Source organism: Amyelois transitella, chromosome 17, assembly GCF_032362555.1.
Source record: "Amyelois transitella isolate CPQ chromosome 17, ilAmyTran1.1, whole genome shotgun sequence".
Classification (NCBI taxonomy): Eukaryota; Metazoa; Arthropoda; class Insecta; order Lepidoptera; family Pyralidae; genus Amyelois; species Amyelois transitella.
The window spans coordinates 3,307,687-3,326,617 of record NC_083520.1 but is presented as its reverse complement, the minus strand read 5'-3'; the positions used below and the strand labels follow the sequence as shown (position 1 = coordinate 3,326,617).

Below are 18,931 nucleotides of genomic sequence, written 5' to 3'. Positions count from 1 at the left end.
ATATTGGTAGATGTTTATATAAGTTTTTACTTCGATCAAATATTAAAACTTGATCGAAGAGTAAATTCATCGATTTTTTTTAGTATATAATTTAGATTTTTTTTAATAATTAAATAATATAAGATTAATTATCTTAACTCTACTTAAGTTATGTTTTAGGTCGGCCTAAAATTTTATTTTATTATTTATAAAGTGAAATTCTATTGCTGTATTCATCATACTCGTATTATGCAAATATCGAAGAGTTAGTGAGCACCACAAAATTGATTGAGGCTAATTCAATCTTTGTTATTACTTAGTATTTCCTAGTGATATGATATTTATTTTTTATAAAACAGTAAATAACATTGATGAAAAGTTTAGAAAAAATTATTCACGAATTAGTATTACATTAATAGGATCAAATGTTCTGTTAACATAACCGATAATCTTGGCACGTAATCGTTAGGAATCTTTCGATTATATATGAATGTACCATGAATCTTGCCGCTATAAAAGGTAATAAAACATATAGCGCTCACTATCTGATAAATTACAAGTACAATAGGTACAGGCAAGAAAACATTCACCTATTCAGATTTATTGTAATTTGGGCACTTCTATAGCGAAACGTCTTCTTCTTGGCTATAGGCCCGCACTACTCTGGAGAGGAGCCCGGAGTAAGCCTGGAATAAGCCTGGAGTAACTCGTACTAAAATAATGATATTAAAACAAACGAAACGATACTGACTGATAAATGAAATCTTGTTAATACATTATGTCATCACTTATTTGAATTTTTTATGATAAATAACGCAATTGAAAATAAGTTTGCAATTGAAAGACATGTATTAAAAAAATACATGTCTTTCTTCTTAAATTTTCTAACTTTTGTCTGTGGAGTTAAGTGAAGCGTACTCCAGGCATTTCTTTTCTTTGTTACTTTTTTTTAATCTGTTGGTATGTTGTAACGTTAAGTTTTTGCTTTGTCTGATCAAAATATTTTATTCTTGGTCTCTCTCTTTTCCATTATTTTTTCTTCTTCTATAGTTTTCAAAAATCGTCATGTCGAATTAATGGCCTATCATTTGTTGGTTATAAATACATCAGATTTAAAATCGATTGGCAATCCAATAAAAAAGAATAAATTCTACAACTCATCTTAGGAAACAAATCGTCATTTTTGCGAATATTTTGAATCAATAAAAAAGTACATTTTATTAGGCTGCGCACGCGCCTGTCGCGCCCATTGTATTCTTCCATTTTCAATACTCACTACATTAGTTTACTAACTCTGGCGGCGTACAGTCGCGTCTGATATAATTTGTATAACAACTTTAAATCGTGACGGTACGACTAACAATCCATAATGTAAATGGCAAACATACATTTTATTATCACCTGATAAAATGGGAATTAGTGATGTGACAACGTGAAAAGTGACAAAGGAAAAACGCTGACGCAGATACGGTGCGTTGTTAACATATTTTTCCATGATTTTTCCGGATTTCAAAAATTGGAAATTGATTCGCTGCGGCGTGTTCCGTTTCACGTGTGTTAGTTTGACAACCGTGAAGTTTTACGATTTACGGCGAATTGAAACGTGGTTTGGGCACGTTGGGCTGTGGAAAACCTTGATGCATTGGCGGTACGGATGTTAGAATTTTTTATTATGTATCTTTTATACCATCGATATCTAAGTGTCATCCCGGTTCACAGATAATTTAGTAACAGTTACATCCTTTACGGTAACGCTTGCTAGCCTGGGGTCCACTCCATAATCAAACTACCTTCATTTTCCTTAAAAAGGTTTCTTGTCAATAAAAAACCTCCAACGAGTGAAAGGAAACGTTGTAGGTCTGCACATTCAAGCAACTGAATTTGTAACAGCGAAATGTTAATCGCAAAAATTATCAAGCAAAATAAATGGCATTTTCATCCCTATTCCGATCTATTTTTAGGTTGACTTTATTCCCTATCTCCAGAATAATAGCTTCTACATCATCTCAGTTCGACTTGGTTAAAGTGGATGATGTAGCGATTTTTACTCAAATGAAACTTAAAGTCAACAATATTTTATCACAAAATGTGTGTAAACATATAGGTGTTTGCAGGTGGATACATTTTTGGTGATAAATTCCGACATAGTGCCTTGAAATAGTATAGTACCGCTTGCAGCGACATAATATACTGCATAATAAGCTATTTTATTCTGTACTCATTATTTTGCTGTCGGTTTACACTTATTACATCATTCGGAGTATAAACAGTAGTACACACTTGTGACCTAACCACGCTTGAATGAGTGGTCATGGACACAAAACCTGCCATTAATTTAGAGCACGCTAATTAGTGCTAGTTATCGATATCTTTTGAAAAATAAAGCCTTCAGACCTAATGAGATAGTAGTAGAAAAATAATTAAGATGGTAGACAATTTTATTACTAAACAATATTTTACTGAATTTAGTTGTCTAAACTTTGAAGATTTTTTTATTATTTTTATTAACTTTGAAGATTTTTTTATTATATTTTTTTATTTTATTAAGTATATTTTATTATATAAGGTATGTATAGCGAGCCGATTAGAAAACATACACATCACCTTTCGTGTTATAATCATACATATAATCACGTCTACATCCCTTGCGGGGTAGACAGAGTCAAAAGTCTTGAAAAGACTGATAGTACCTACTATCTTCCTTGCCAAAACAACACGATTAACCTTATTTATTATGAACTAGATGCCGCCCACGACTTCGTCCGCATGGAAACCCTACCATCCCGCGGAAACTCCGAGATAAAAAGTAGCCTATATGTTATTCTGGGTCTTCAGCTACCTACATACCAAACTTCATCGTAATCGGTTAAGTAGTTTTTGCGTGAAAGAGTTACAAACATCCATACATACTCACAACCTTTCGCATTTATAATATTAATAGGATGCATCACAAACTGTTTCAAATTTCAACTGCAATCAATGCTGCCACACTTCGCCCACATTCAAAATGGCCGTCGCATCTTCCCGCCAAACTCAGACGCCTCCCCAAAGATCAAGGAAAACTGGTTTTCACTTATCGGGCTTTATAATAATTCTGTGCCTTGGTTTCAACACCGCATCAGTTGAAACCAACTAAAATCGTCCATTATCCCTGCGTAATATCCCTGGAGTGGCCGCTTTGAGCTCCACTGCTTTCGCCTCAAAGCAGACGGCAATGTACAGCGAATCATTGATTAAGTACCTGAAGCCCTTGATCGGTACCACCTTTGTACAGGGCTTGTTGCACTGAAGTAGATTTCAGACTGCAAAACTCGATAGAAATTTACAGCTATTTTGTAATGGTTATTCCTGATTCAGTTATATGTGTGTGTCTGACATAGTATATTATTTCTCTATGAGCTTTCGCCCGCGGCTTTCCTCTCTGCCATTATCGTACATTATACGGGAAAAGTAGGTGTTTTTTTTTCGGGATGAAAGGCATTTTATGTCCTTTTGCAGTGTAATCTATGTGAAGATTTGTCAAAAGGATATAGCGTGATGTAGTAACAAACAAACACACTTTTCTATTTAATAACAGTAATGATATCTATATGGTTTTCTTTTTACAGATAATAAGCAAAAACATTATTCCTTTTAATATTAATAGCAAAAGTTAGTTTGCTAGTTCGAGATAAAAGAAAATAACAGCTTACAACATAATATATTATGAGAAAAGCATATTTTCCACAAAGTTACGATAAAGCACTAAATTAAAAATTTGTTTATTTGTTTATTTTCTCTCCACTTTTTTTTTTTAACGATAAAGCATAATAGTCATACGTAGCTACAAAACTAAAATCTCACTTAAATCTCTTTAACATAAAAGTTAGTTACTAGCTTTTACAATTTATTGGAAGTTTTAAGAAAAATGGAGGTTTGCTTTGCAAATTTTGCTGAAAGATATTTCTTTAGGAATAAGTGGGACCTATGTTATATTGCTTCTTGTATTTATCATTATTATGAGTTTAAGTGGTTCTTCGTAAATAAATAAGTAAAATTTCAACAAAATCAGTCCAATCGGTTAAGGAGTGACAGACGGACAGACAGAATTTCACATTTATATTTTAAGTATACAGACGTATTTTCCACTACAGATTAAAAATGAAGGCTTAGTTGGGATTATAGACTACCTACTGTCCGAATCACTCGTTTTCATTTGCAAATGGCGGCCGACCGGATTATCAGAGTTTTAGTGAATTGTTAGTTTCCACTGAACTAATTAAGCTTTGCATTTACACAGAAATGCGCTATTTAATCAAAAGATCTAATGGGAAATTTATAAGGGGATTCTGCGAAAGAAAAGATACATTCATACACTATTTTAATCTCACATTGACGTAGAAAAAAAAGATAAACTGAGTGTAACCAAACGGCAAAATGAAGCACCAAAAGTATGCTAATTGTATGTATACACACCTCACGCACACACTCTCACCAACAGTGTGACATTCGGTCGCCACTACGTCATAGATGCGTCATAGATTATCTCACAAAATGGCAAGTATTGTCACTCACACATGCCTACAAAGCCGCCATTACGATACTTCATTTTTTTGCCACACTGTGTCCGCCTTTATTCTACGTCTCAATTCCTTCCTTAAGCGATACAGCTGTACGTGGCCTTACAGTTTTGAAAAGACAGTTGGCTCTTTCTACCCCGTAAGGGATGAAGACGTGATTGTATGTATGGAAAATACATTATCTCTCATCTTATCTTTGCATGTCTGTGATTCCATCCAATGGATAGCATACCTATGTCAGGTGTTATTGTTTGTTATTTTTATACACCGTGAAATTAAACTCTATTCGGTGATTGTACGCTCACCTTCTTATTAATGTTTTTGTTGTATTCTACGACAACATGTTTCAATGACCCCGCACTCAATGATTGGCTGTACGTTCCTAGAACTGACAATATTTTTTTACTTAATACCTTCATCTTACGATAAGGAAGAACATCATTAAGAAACTTGCACATTAAGACAACTGAATGTGTTAGTATGATCTAATATGGATGAGTTTCGGTTTGATGAAGGGATAGGCTAAAAACTTAGGATTTTTTAGGTGTTGGGCTAGCAACCTGTCACTATTTCAATCTCAATTTCATTATTAAGCCATACAGCTGAACGTGGCCCTTTAGTCTTTTGAGACTGTTTGCTCTGTTTGAACCTTTTGAGCTACTGATAAATTACTCGTAAATCAAAATCGTGACATCATCAAAGGACAATAACCCAGCGTAGATACTAAGTACACGATTATTATTGTAAGTGGTTTTATCACGAGTCTACAATTGTTTATACCTATATAACATTACAAAATAATACATGAAACTGTGTGTTCATGGATAAAATTATAAACTGCTTCCTAAATTTATTTGAATGGCGTAGGTATCTAGTATCTATAGAATAATTCTGATTTTTTCTAATGTTTTTCTAAACTCGCAAACCAGAATTGCTAACTACAAAATTTTTGGTTATTCTACAATACAATACAAATTTTCTTTATAGCCCATAAAAAATACATATTTAGTAGAAACATACATTGTGAATATTTTGAGCAAAGGGAGTCCCCCTTTGCTCAAAATATTCACAATATATCGCTAAGCAGTCTCTTCCAGCCAACCTTTTTACTTAAATAATAAGGTACTCGTAAAGGATCATCGCCACTGTCAATACCGGACATAAATTGAACATGAAATCATGCAAACTACTCAAATCAACTAGTTTAGAATTAAAAAATAAATTAAAAATAATGACGCCTAAAATAAATGCGGTAATTCCCGCGCCGATAAGATTGCGTGACCCAGAAATAGTATCTTTTTTGTACCTACCTGAATTATTTTAATTACCTTTTATTTAACCTTAAAAAGCATATAAATGGCGGCGATGGTGTCCGCACCCCATCACGTCTCGTTCCCGGCGGGAGCGGTATGCGGTCTGCTGAAAGCCGCTTTGCGACGATGAATGTAAGAGGAGGAATAAAGGATAAGATTGAGGAAGTATGCCAGATGATGGATGAAAGACGTTTGGATGTGTTGTGCGTGAATGAAACGAAGCGGAAAGGATGCGACGCGACGCAGCACGGCCCTTACACGGCGTATTGGTCTGGAATTTCCAGTACCAGCCGAGGCTGTCAAGGGGTCGGTCTAATTCTTTCTGCACGAATGGCTGAGTGCGTGAATGAGTATGAGTGTGTCAGCCCTCGTCTTCTATGGATTAGGCTGAAAGTTGGAATCACTCGGATCTTCGTTCTAGGTGTTTATGCACCTTGGGATGTGGGTTCGAGGGGTACAACATCAGCAAAAAGCGAAAACGAGGAGTTCTGGAATAGTGTAAGAGAAGTATTGAAAGTTACCAAGCCAAATGAGAAGATTATTATGTTAGGTGATTTTAATGGATGGGTGGGTGTAAAGCGTGATGGATATGAAAAGGTGCTTGGTGCGTTTGGTGACGAAAAGGTGAATGATAATGGAAGAAGTGTATTAGAAATTTGTCTAGAGTGGGATCTTTTTGTGTCGAACTCAATGTTTCAACATAAAGAGATCCACACCTACACAAGAGTGGAAGGTATTTTAAAAAGTATGATAGACTTTGTGATTGTAGATGAAAGATTGAAGAACAAAGTGCTGGATACCCGTGCATATCGCGGTGCTGGCATTGACTCGGACCATTTACTGGTGATATCCCGGATAAGGGGTATCTTCAATCGCTGGCGGCACAGGGTAAGGGAGCAAACCAGCGCTTTGGAAAGAGTAAAAGTAGAAAATTTGCAAGATATGGATGTAGGTAAGAAGTATATTAATAGACTGAAGGATGAATTTGAAGATTTAGATGAAATGAGCGATATTGAAGATGGATGGAAGGAATTTAAAGAAAGAATTGTGAAAGTAGCTGTTGAAGTGTGTGGTGTAAGTAGAAGAAGGAAAGGAAAAAATCACAAAAATGCGTGGATGAGTAAAGATGTGCAAGAACTTGTGCGATTAAAGAAGAAAGCATGGCTGGATTTGTTAGCAGCAAAAGCTAACTTAAGTATGCAAGAGGTTATAGATGAAGATGTGAATGAGGCACGTAAGGAATATAAGAAAATGAAAGATTTGGTTAAGAAAGCTGTGATTAGAAAGAAAGAAGAGTATAAAGAGGATTTTGATAAAAGGCTATCAGAAGACTTTCAGTCAAATCTGAAAGTATTCTGGAAATCCGTAAGGTCAGCCCGAGGAAATACTATAACCAGAGAGCTGACTAGGATCAGATGCCAGGATGGTAGCGTTGTGAAAGGAGAAGAATGTGTACTAAAGATATGGAAGGACTATTTTGAAAGTTTATTTGAAAAAAAGGAAGGAAATAAGAAAGATTTCTGCTATAGCGAAGAAAAAGAGAATGAGATGGAAGGCGAAATTGAAATGTTCGAAATTGTGGAAGCACTTAAGAGTATGAAAGCGGGAAAGGCTGCTGGGTGTGATAGAGTGTCGGTCGAGATGCTTAAAGCAGGAAAAGGCGTAGTAGCTAGTCAGTTGTACTGCCTTTTCAATTTGTGTTGGAGAAGCGGCCGAGTACCAAAAGATTGGTGTAAGGCTGTTATCGTGCCACTTTACAAAGGAAAAGGGTCACAGCTGGACTGCAAAAATTATCGTGGTATAAGCCTGCTTAGCGTCGTCGGCAAATTGTATGCTAAGGTATTGATTAATAGAGTCAGGAATGAAACTGATGACAAAATATGGGATGCTCAAGCGGGATTTCGAAAGGGAATGGGATGTACTGATCAGGTCTTTTCCTTGCGGTGCATAGCCGAAAAGTTTTTGGCCAAGAGTCAAAAAGTCTATTGCACATTCGTAGATCTGGAAAAGGCCTATGACAGAGTTGAGAGGAATGAATTGTGGTCAGCACTTTCTATGCATGGGGTGAGCAGTCTCTTAATACGAGCACTGAAATCCTTATATGAGGATTCGAGTGCTTGTGTCAGGATAAACGGAGCGCACACTGAGTGGTTTAAGATTGAGAAAGGCGTTAGGCAAGGATGTGTTGCGTCACCGTGGCTGTTCAACCTATTTATGGATAGCTGTTTGACAGATTTGAAAGAGTCTAAAAGTGGATTAAGGATGAATGAGTTACTCGTCAAATGTCTGCTCTATGCCGACGATCAGGTTATACTGGCGTCATCAGCGGAGGAGTTACAGGAGATGGTAAACTGTATGCATGAGGCTTTAAAGGAGAAGGGAATGAAAGTGAACGTAAGTAAAACTAAAACACTGGTTTTTGAAATGGAGAAAGAAATGACAGCATGTAATATTTTGATTGGAGGAGAAAAAGTGGAGCAAGTGAAAGAGTTTGTATATCTAGGATCAAAGTTTACATCAGATGGCAAGTATGATAGTGATATTGAAAGGAGAGTGAACGCGGGGAACATGGTGAATGGAGCTTTGCATGCCTTTATGAGCAGTCAGAAACTATCCAAAAAGGCTCGACTGGCTGTGCACAGGGGCGTGTTGGTCCCGACATTAATGTATGGGAGTGAAAGTTGGGTATGGCAAAAGAAGCATGAAAGCAGAATAAATGCAGTGGAAATGAGAGCGTTAAGGAGTATGATGGGTGTGAAATTGAGTGACAGGATAAGGAACAGCGTGATAAGGGAATGTTGTGATGTGAAAGAAGATGTAGTTACAGGAATAGAAAAGGGTATGTTAAGATGGTTCGGTCATGTGGAGAGGATGAATGAAAGCAGGTTGACTAAGCAGATATACAAGGAGAGTGTGGAGGGAAAGGTCGGAGTGGGAAGACCTAGACGAACGTATCTTGATCAAATTAAGGACGTCCTGGTAAAGGGTCAGGTCAAAAGTACCCGAAACCGCCGAGCTTGTATGAAGAGAGTTATGAATGTGGACGAAGCGAAAAAAGTATGCAGAGATCGTGGCAAGTGGAAAGAGGTAGTCTCTGCCTACCCCTCCGGGAAAGAGGCGTGATTTTATGTATGTATGTATGTATGTACCTTTTATTGCGTGTCAATTTTAGGGTAAAATACCTCAATCTTACCTTGAATCTTACATCAAATCTATACAACATGAAGTGTTTTATCATACATTTCCATAGACATCCTCTCTTAGTCACCCACGACTTAGTCTGCCTGCGTTACTTACAACTGCATATTAAATTAGACGAAAAATTGTACCCATAATAGGCAGCTCTTTTCATATTTAAGATTTAAATACATGGAAACAAGTCCTTATCTCTTACGGAGTAGACAGTGCCAACATTGTTCAAAAGAGTGAGGCCACGTTCGGTTGTATGGCTTATTGATGGAATTGAAATTCAAAGGTAAGGGAGCAAACCAGCGCTTTGGAAAGAGTAAAAGTAGAAAATTTGCAAGATATGGATGTAGGTAAGAAGTATATTTATAGACTGAAGGATGAATTTGAAGATTTAGAGGAAATGAGCGATATTGAAGATGGATGGAAGGAATTTAAAGAAAGAATTGTGAAAGTAGCTGTTGAAGTGTGTGGTGTAAGTAGAAGAAGGAAAGGAAAAAATCACAAAAATGCGTGGATGAGTAAAGATGTGCAAGAACTTGTGCGATTAAAGAAGAAAGCATGGCTGGATTTGTTAGCAGCAAAAGCTAACTTAAGAATGCAAGAGGTTATAGATGAAGATGTGAATGAAGCACGTAAGGAATATAAGAAAATGAAAGATTTGGTAAAGAAAGCTGTGATTAGAAAGAAAGAAGAGTATAAAGAGGATTTTGATAAAAGGCTATCAGAAGACTTTCAGTCAAATCTGAAAGTATTCTGGAAATCCGTAAGGTCAGCCCGAGGAAATACTATAACCAGAGAGCTGACTAGGATCAGATGCCAGGATGGTAGCGTTGTGAAAGGAGAAGAATGTGTACTAAAGATATGGAAGGACTATTTTGAAAGTTTATTTGAAAAAAAGGAAGGAAATAAGAAAGATTTCTGCTATAGCGAAGAAAAAGAGAATGAGATGGAAGGCGAAATTGAAATGTTCGAAATTGTGGAAGCACTTAAGAGTATGAAAGCGGGAAAGGCTGCTGGGTGTGATAGAGTGTCGGTCGAGATGCTTAAAGCAGGAAAAGGCGTAGTAGCTAGTCAGTTGTACTGCCTTTTCAATTTGTGTTGGAGAAGCGGCCGAGTACCAAAAGATTGGTGTAAGGCTGTTATCGTGCCACTTTACAAAGGAAAAGGGTCACAGCTGGACTGCAAAAATTATCGTGGTATAAGCCTGCTTAGCGTCGTCGGCAAATTGTATGCTAAGGTATTGATTAATAGAGTCAGGAATGAAACTGATGACAAAATATGGGATGCTCAAGCGGGATTTCGAAAGGGAATGGGATGTACTGATCAGGTCTTTTCCTTGCGGTGCATAGCCGAAAAGTTTTTGGCCAAGAGTCAAAAAGTCTATTGCACATTCGTAGATCTGGAAAAGGCCTATGACAGAGTTGAGAGGAATGAATTGTGGTCAGCACTTTCTATGCATGGGGTGAGCAGTCTCTTAATACGAGCACTGAAATCCTTATATGAGGATTCGAGTGCTTGTGTCAGGATAAACGGAGCGCACACTGAGTGGTTTAAGATTGAGAAAGGCGTTAGGCAAGGATGTGTTGCGTCACCGTGGCTGTTCAACCTATTTATGGATAGCTGTTTGACAGATTTGAAAGAGTCTAAAAGTGGATTAAGGATGAATGAGTTACTCGTCAAATGTCTGCTCTATGCCGACGATCAGGTTATACTGGCGTCATCAGCGGAGGAGTTACAGGAGATGGTAAACTGTATGCATGAAGCTTTAAAAGAGAAAGGAATGAAAGTGAACGTAAGTAAAACTAAAACACTGGTTTTTGAAATGGAGAAAGAAATGTAATTGTTGTGTAATATTTTGATTGGAGGAGAAAAAGTGGAGCAAGTGAAAGAGTTTGTATATCTAGGATCAAAGTTTACATCAGATGGCAAGTATGATAGTGATATTGAAAGGAGAGTGAACGCGGGGAACATGGTGAATGGAGCTTTGCATGCCTTTATGAGCAGTCAGAAACTATCCAAAAAGGCTCCACTGGCTGTGCACAGGGGCGTGTTGGTCCCGACATTAATGTATGGGAGTGAAAGTTGAGTATGGCAAAAGAAGCATGAAAGCAGAATAAATGCAGTGGAAATGAGAGCGTTAAGGAGTATGATGGGTGTGAAATTGAGTGACAGGATAAGGAACAGCGTGATAAGGGAATGTTGTGATGTGAAAGAAGATGTAGTTACAGGAATAGAAAAGGGTATGTTAAGATGGTTCGGTCATGTGGAGAGGATGAATGAAAGCAGGTTGACTAAGCAGATATACAAGGAGAGTGTGGAGGGAAAGGTCGGAGTGGGAAGACCTAGACGAACGTATCTTGATCAAATTAAGGACGTCCTGGTAAAGGGTCAGGTCAAAAGTACCCGAAACCGCCGAGCTTGTATGAAGAGAGTTATGAATGTGGACGAAGCGAAAGAAGTATGCAGAGATCGTGGCAAGTGGAAAGAGGTAGTCTCTGCCTACCCCTCCGGGAAAGAGGCGTGATTTTATGTATGTATGTATGAAATTCAAATCGTGACAGTTTACTAGCCCATCACCGTTGATAAATCCCAAGTTAAAAACCAAAGATCGTTCAAAAATAAAAAATAAAAATTCTTTGGCTTTCTCTTTTTATGCCATGTAGTTCCCGAACCGAGAAATAGTAAAAGTACTTTAGAATAGGACCACTATTTGTTTCCAATGGATGCCGTAAAAGGCAACTAAAGTGGCTAATAAACTTAGGATCCTTCTTGTAGGCGATGGGCCTCAACCTGTCACTATTTGAATTTCAATTCCATCATTAAGTCATTCCAATTACACGTGGCCTTTAAGTCTTTTTGAGACTGTTGGATCCGTCCACCCCATAAGTGACAGAGGCATCAATAATACATATGTACGTGTTTTCAATTTATTTTCTTTTTCAGGAACGCAAGATGTGGTCGTACTCCAGCGTGGACATCCCCGAAGCGAGGCTGAGTCGCACGGAACGCTGCAAAATTTATCTCTCTGAGTGCGTCGTCTGCTTCTGCATAGTTTTCTTCATAGTGTGTGTAGGATTATTATTGTATTTGTTCTTCCATTTGTACAACACTGTTTCTAGTTCAGGAAAACCAATAATGTTGGCGGAAAGCTAGCGGGATGAAAGTTTAATTAAAAATGGTCTGATGAATATAATACTTAGTTAATTCGAATGTTGCTAAAGTTAGATGAAAGTTAATGAAATCGCAAATCGGTTCATTGTAAAGTTAATAACAGTCAGGTATAGGCCAAAAATGTTAACTAAACTACTTCGATAACTATTTATATTTTTAAACGTTTGTTATCATGTACCTATGAAATAAAAAATATATAAAATATAATTTTCCCAATCTTATGTTAGATACATAATTATGGGAGGGGATAGACATATAACTACATACATATACAGACGAGATGATATGTATGTGCAATGGGGATGGCAGACATTATGGATTTCCATTTGCTACTCCTACGATCCTTACAGACCTCTCCCGCTTCCTTCGCATTACTCTTTTCATGCATAATCGACAATTACAGGTACTCCTAACATCTCCCTTTTTTAAGACATGCCAAATTTGGTCCTTGTTAGTAATATATTATCATATATCCTTTTCGGGAATCCCCCGTTTTACGCACTTTTATTCCTTACAGTGACAGTTCATCGATCTCTCCATAGGTCTTCTAATCCCTTTTTTACAATTATCAATATTTAGAATATTTTCAATGACGTGTTGTATTTTCTACTTAAAAACAAATAAAATCACGGATCTCGTCTTCTTATAATTTTTTTAGCTAATCCAACTAGAAATATAAATTTTAAGTAAAAACCAGACTTGTCCTTAATAATTCAAATTTAAAAACTTATCAGTACTAGCTACTAGCTTAGAAAAATAAGTACGAGTACTTACTGTTATTAACTAATTATATTATTAAGAACGAATGGATAATAATGTGTTAACAAAAAAAAAATAAAGAGCTTAAAAATGTGATATTACTGTACAGATACATATTTCATATTGTTATGTAGTCGAATGTACAAAATATACTTACTATTAAAATGTTATTGTAAAAAATTAATACGTATTTGTAAGCTAATAAAAGGTATTATTTTAATTTGTTTATTTTGTATTAAGTACTTGTATTGTTTGTACAATCTCATCATTTGATAGTTGTCTCCAGACAAGTCGTTGAACGATATGAGTACCCAAAGATTTATTTGTAAATATAATAAATGTCTGATAAATATAAATAAAGTGTATATTGTTGAGTATCGATTACAAAATTATTGTTTCATGTAATGTTTTATTTTAATGAGTACAGAGATAAATATAACACACATCTTATGTAATTTTCTTATCACAGGTAAACTCGGGAAAATTGGACACATTTATCTTTTCAAATACGTTTCCTGTTTTCAACGTCTAGATAATTTATAACGTTTAATTTTTCAGATCACCATAAAGTTAATTAGTCACATAAATGTAGGTAAGTACACTACTGTTGATTTAATTTTGATAAAATGCTATAAATCAATGATAACGAATTAACTTATCTCGTTAAAAGTAGTTTTCGAAACTGTCCAAGTGCGTGTCTTAATTTAACTTTGCCGACTACATTTCATTTAAAGGTTTTTAAATCTTCATAGGTATTTATTACCTACTACTTCTCGGAAGACGATAATTATGTGTACCGATGGTTTTAGAACTGAAGACGCGGTAGTCCGGAAAAAGTGGATAGAGAGCATTAAAGGGGACCTCAGGCTCCGAGGCTTTATGACAGAGGGTGCAACTGGGAACCCGCCAAAAAGAGAAAGTTGTATTGTCTACTCCAGTAATTCTACCTAATTAAAGAAACTGTTTTACATGTTATTCTGTATCAAATTCTTTTTCGATACGAGTATTACCTTTTCGAACACTTTACATGTGTAGTGCTGTGGTCGTGTGACTACAGTACTTTAGAATAAAAAAACTCCATATCTTCCCCATGTATGTCGTAGAAGGTGACTAAAGGATAGAATTATAAACTTGATATTCATGTCACTATTTGAATAGCAATTTTATCATAAAGCCATACAGCTGAACGTAGCCTTGAGTCTTTTCAAGACTGTTGGTTCTGTCTACCCAGCAAGGGATATAGACGTGACTATATGTATGTGTAAACTTTACATAACGTCATTGATAGCTTCATGATGGCGTCGGCACGGCAATTCGGCATAATAGCAAACATCCGTTATCATGCTTTTACAGTTACATTTTTATCAGGAACAATGCTGTTCAATTTGCTATAGTAGGTAAACTAAAATTTCTGCATATAGTGGATTATAGCAATGTAGGTTGTATAATAATTATTTATAATTACTCTAAGATTATAACGGCCTCTGTGGCGCAGCGGTAGTACGCTTGTCTGTGTTCGAATCCTGGCCAGGGTGAGAAACGAACTTCTCTGATTGGCCTGGGTCTGGGATGTTTATCTATATAAGTATTTATTAGAAAATTTAGTATCGTTGAGATAGTATCTCGTAATACAAGTCTCGAACTTACTTCGAGGCTAACTCAATCTGTGTAATTTGTCCCGTATATATTTATTTATTTATTTAGGCAAGAAAAGAGTATTTTGGGACCTAAATTGAAATATATAAGAGGGTAGATGAGCAGATTCGAGCAGTAAACCCCACCCGGCTTGGATATACCTATAGCGATTTGAAAAAGTGGAAGTAACTACCTATCTATATGGAAAACTTGACTTTACCCCACCTTACTATGGACAAACCAAATTTCAAAACATATAAAAATATCATTTATGACTCGAAAAGTTTGAACATTTGTATCATTATCAGTCAGTCTGGGACTGGCTGTTTCATTCGCGTTATCGATTCAACGACGCCTGCAAATTAAAAATAGCAACCAATCATAATTCAGTGATTTTGCTCTTTACATGTAAATAGGTTACGAGGAATTATCTTGTTCATTATTTCAGAGTTTATTTTTTGACGTAACTGGGTTGGTTCTTATTTTTAATCAGCTGTTGCCCGCGGCTACGCCCGCGTGTAGGTCGCTTTTTGCGTAACCTATACGAACTACGATAATCCAGAACTTACAGTTACAGTTACATACAGACTTATAGTTAACTAGCCACCCCGGCTTCGCACGGGTAGCATTTATATCATACATATAAAAATCTATCTTGAATCACTCTATCTATTAAAAAAAACTGTATCAAAATCCGTTGTGTAGTTTTAATGATCTAAGTATACAAATATTCATACAGAGGGATAGACACGGGAAGCGACTTTGCCATAAAGTATGTAAGTACGTAGTGATACTACAGTATCCTTTTCCCAGGACAATTTTATATAGTGATTACATTGTTACGATATCAAACGGAAATTGTTAACACACATTACCATCAAGTACATACATACATAACATCACGCCTCTTTCCCGGAGGGGTAGGCAGAGACTACCTCTTTCCACTTGCCACGATCTTTGCATACTTCCTTCGCTTCATCCACATTCATAACTCTCTTCATGCAAGCTCGGCGGTAAACTGTATCAAGTAAACTGCATTTAACTTTGTTTACAAGTTTAGAAGCATTGGCTTGAAGTAATTTTTCAATATAACTTATTTTTCCTTTAACGACCTTGACAAAACAAATTTTTGACAACTCTCCTAATTATAATGTAAACGACCTGAGAATACAGGTAGTTTCGGAATTATAACGTACCAGACAAACAAAAGAAATTTAAAAAAAAAAACTTATTTTTTGTTTTTGTTACTCTTCTTTTCTCCGAGCGTATCAAGTTTCTGCAAAAAAAATATTTACAGACATTAGATTTTTACTAAGTACCCTAATATATTAATATTGATGATTCGTATAATGAACCATATGTTGAACTATATAATTATGTCCCGTATCACATTGACGCGTTTCTTTGTAGAATATAGGCAGAGACTACACTCTCTCCGCTTGTATCAATCCCCGCTTAATTAATTCCTTATATTTAAAAAATACTAGTTTATCTACAAATTTTATCTACGAATGTCTCAAATAACTGCTGTTCAATTCTATCCGTACTAATAACGTTAAGAGAAAAGATAAGTTAGGTTTTAACTCAATTCTACTAGAGAGGTGTAGGGTTTAGCCAGGATTAAAAATAAGCAGATAAGGCATTCCTCAGTTGCCTCCCCCTCTCCCGGATCCCGCTCTACTCCCACGTCTAAGCTTCTTTTAGAACTTCTTTTACTTTTTAAATCTCATTTAAGTACACGTTTCACTTACTTATAGCGATATTATTAGGAACGATGAAAAAAATATTGTTCTATAATTAGCTTCAATGCGTATCTGTTTGTTGTACCTAAAACGGTAAAGATGGCTGTAAATCACAATGTCCCGGGTTCGATCACCGGCCGGGTCAAAATGAAAAATTAGTTTTCTGTTTTTTTTTATTATTAGGATTCTTAAATGTTAATATAATATTTATTTAGTGCCGTGAAGTTCCCGGTATTTCAGATAGACCACTCCGCGTCTCTATCCCATGGAAGTCGTAATAGGTGACTAAGGGAATAGGCACATTCATCTCGTACCTGAAGGTACTGGTTGGAAGTTACTGAAGACTGGACTGAGGAAAGAGTTGGATAGAGGACCCTTAGAATCCTTAGGTCATTAAAGCGACCCATTTCCCCGAGGCTTAGCTGTGGAAGATTTAATAAGATTTACAGGTTGTAGAATAGTATAAGCTATACTAATATTTTAAAAGTAATTGTGTGTTTGTTCGTCCGTCTTTCACGTAAAAACTTATGAACCGATCTCCATTAAATTTTGCATACATACAGTATAAAACACAAAGAATACCTACCGCGGGCGAAAATTAATCTATGGTATACTTGTATACTTTGAACTTGAATCTACGATGTGTGTTGGCATAGCTGAATGTCTCGATGTCTCGTCTGTTTTTTTTTAGTTTTTTAACCGATCGTTCACCCGCCGTGGTGACGATTGATGCGACAAGAATACCTCGCACAGTATACATATGTATGTATGTAGCACCAAATAGGATAGTATAACTTCCTCTAAAATATAATTATCTTCATCTTAAAATCTTAAAGACGTGTGGAGGTCGTTTGCCGTGTTACTTCAGAAAGCTATTAGGTAGCTTAGATTCATATATATAATCACGTCTAAATTTTTTACGGGATGGACTGGGCCAACAGTACCTAAATCTGGGCAAAAAGACTAGAAGTTCACGTTTAACTGGTGTGTGTATGGCTTAATGATGAAATTGACATTTAAATATGAAACATAGATTACTAGCTTATCGCCTAAAAGATGCTTATTTTCCTTTCGCTTGATTGATATTACAATCTGCACGGGGACAGAAGCAGCTGGCATACATCAAGGTATAAGACATAACCAATTTTAAACGCAAAATGTGTTACACAAACTTACTCTCCTCTTAACACGTCTACTGACACCTCTGTCTATCTCTTGCGGGGTAAACAGAGGTGTCAGTCATAGGACGTTTTTCTTTTTCCTGTTAAACTGGATAGCTCAATAATAAAAACATCGATAGGTACCTATTTTTTAAAGGCCAAAAATAAAATGATAAATATGGAAGCTCCTCTGGAAGCGTTCAAATAAGCGAATAGAATGGATTTATTATCAAAATTCGATACAACGTATGACTTATTGACGTCTACATAACTTAAGTCTTATTACGTCTACTACAAGTATCAAAGTCCGTTTATAAATGGCATGATTGCTAGCATGCGTTCGAATTGAGAACCTCCACCTTTATTCAAGTTGGTTTAAAATCAATATCTACGCAGTGCCGCGCTACGTAAGAAAAGTATAACTTAGTCATAACTTCGGTCTATTACATATATAGAAGTTCAAAGTCCAATCTCAAGGCAATGATTCCTTATGTAATTATATCTTCAATTTTAATCTCATCAATAAAATTTTTGCTCTCATGAACAGAATAAGAATATGAATTGATGATTGAATTGAGTTGGTCACTAAGAATTGTTACATATTTTCCTATGTTTAATCGATAGGTGGATAAAAATCAATTTTATAATTAAAAACGAAAGAGTTCTCAATAATTATTGTTACGCGCTTAGATAGGCTAATAAAATACCGTTATTTTATGATTTTTTTTAAAATAATAGGCATTCCCTTGATCATCTATAAGTATATGATAATTATGACAAGATTCGATGATGAGATTTTGGAGAAAATAAGGGAATACTTTAAATTGTAAAGGCTTTAATGATTGTTTTCAATACTTTTAATTTAGAAACAATGCATGCGAGTAATAATTTTTTTGAACATGCTTCATCAAATTTTCAAAATGACCTTGACTATCATACAAAAAGACCACACAGTGAGTTTCAGATGGTATTCTATTATATGTTTAAATAATTCTCCAAGCGTTACCTTTCACAAGTACATAAAGGTTCTGTACAATTTAACTTACTTATTATACCCTAAATACCTAACCAACTTAACCTCAAAATACTCTTTTGTAACGAAACATATGATGCAGTAGGAATTATGTAGTACATATACTATATATATACATTAAATATATATTTTTTAATATATTTGATTATCTATGTATGGCACCTCATAGGTATGTTGTCCAGGCTAACTGATTTCAACGTGCAAATAGTGTACAGGAATCGTGGCATGGAGAAAGCCTTTTGCCCGAAAATATTCCTTAAAAATACGATTACTATTACAAATTTTCAATTTGCGATTAATGCTACGGAACCCTAGTGATGTGCGAAGTAATTACACGGTTCGTCGCCTTCAAAACAGTTTACACTTTTTGTATGAAAGGAATGACGATGAC

General features: G+C 35.8%; 1 long non-coding RNA gene across 1 annotated transcript; it reads left to right on the top strand.

Annotated features, from left to right (window-relative positions):
• The first annotated feature begins 1,199 nt into the window (after nt 1-1,199).
• On the top strand, nt 1,200-13,370 carry LOC132902732 (uncharacterized). Its single transcript, XR_009657228.1, has 2 exons — nt 1,200-1,449; nt 11,984-13,370. It is a non-coding gene; the product is annotated as an uncharacterized LOC132902732 (long non-coding RNA).
• The last annotated feature ends 5,561 nt before the right edge of the window (nt 13,371-18,931 follow it).